Source organism: Triticum aestivum, chromosome 6A, assembly GCF_018294505.1.
Source record: "Triticum aestivum cultivar Chinese Spring chromosome 6A, IWGSC CS RefSeq v2.1, whole genome shotgun sequence".
NCBI classification, from domain to species: Eukaryota; Viridiplantae; Streptophyta; class Magnoliopsida; order Poales; family Poaceae; genus Triticum; species Triticum aestivum.
The window spans coordinates 170,711,991-170,713,465 of record NC_057809.1 but is presented as its reverse complement, the minus strand read 5'-3'; positions in this window follow the sequence as shown (position 1 = coordinate 170,713,465).

Below are 1,475 nucleotides of genomic sequence, written 5' to 3'. Positions count from 1 at the left end.
AGACATGAATGATCACACAATCTTCTTATTCAAGACATGCTTGCAATAAGCTCAACTCTCACATGACCAATCTTTGGATAATTCCTTGAATAACACCTTGGTCGACACAAACTCTCCTTGAAATCAACACATGCACTCCAAGAAAAGCCTATGGACAAAACCTTCAAATATAACTCAAGGAAACCATTAGTCCATAGAGATTGTCATCAATTACCAAAACCAAACATGGGGGCACCGCATGTTCTTTCAATCTCCCCCATTTTGGTAATTGATGACAATCACTTTCAAGAGAGTTTAATACAAGGAATTATGCATCACCATCCAATGCAACAACCAATAATGCATGCGTATGAGATGCAAATGCTTAGGAACAAAACCAAAGCAAGGAGAAAACTCTAAATACTTCTCCACAAAACTCTCCGAAACCTCCAAAAAACTCTCTGAAACTTCTCCCCCATTGGCATCGATTGCTAAAATGGACGAAAAGCTTAGAAGGCCAATATAGATTGAGTTCCTTCAGAAGTTTGTATTTCTCAACAAGAGAGAGGAATGCAATACACATATCCAACGATAAATACTTGGAGGAAGACCAATTACATTGAGGCACCAAGATTGCTAAAGGAATGATATGCCACAAGGACATAACAAAGAGAGACACAAGCAATCAAGCAATCAAAAGGTACCAATTGAAGCAAGCAATCAACGGATATCAATTGAACCAACTAGACCAAAGATCCTATGAGCCACATGAATAAAGGATATTATGAAATGAGCAAAGGAGTGTTCTAAAGAAACTAGAGAAGCTCCCCATGATTTGTGCACACATAAGAATATTTGTATTTGGATACAAAGTGCACAAAATAGGATCATAGCTCCCCCAAAATCAATAGAAACTTACAACAAGTGCAAGTGAGCATATAGGAATCTAAGCCTAGTACTTGCAACAAACACATGGTTGAGCAACAAGTAAAAGAGGCAACTTAAGAAAGGGCTCAACCAAAATGATGTGTGTGAGTCAAGGCAATGCACTTGAGAAGACTAATGTATGGATGAGCATTAGGCATCAATAAAGTCTTGAAAGAACGAGGCACACGGTGCAAGGCCTATCATTCCCACACACAACTAGCAAATGGGTTCACAAGCTTACTAATAAGCATATTAAGAACCTATGCTTGTGACAACCCATGGTGAAGATAGAAGATGAAAGCCTCATCAAGACGAGGGATACCAAAGCCTCGTAAAGATAAGCATGAGGAAAATAATCTTCACCACACACAAGAGTGCATCAAGATGCAACGATAGAAGACACGCACTCAAGGCAAAAGCTTTCACGGAGCCACCAAAGAAATAACATAAGAAAGACAAGGTGGCCGTGAAAGAAAGGATATCAACTAGATATGCAACTTCTCTCAAGTGTATAAGATTCTAGGTAGACGAAATCATGATGATATATATCTACAAAGAAGGATGTACAC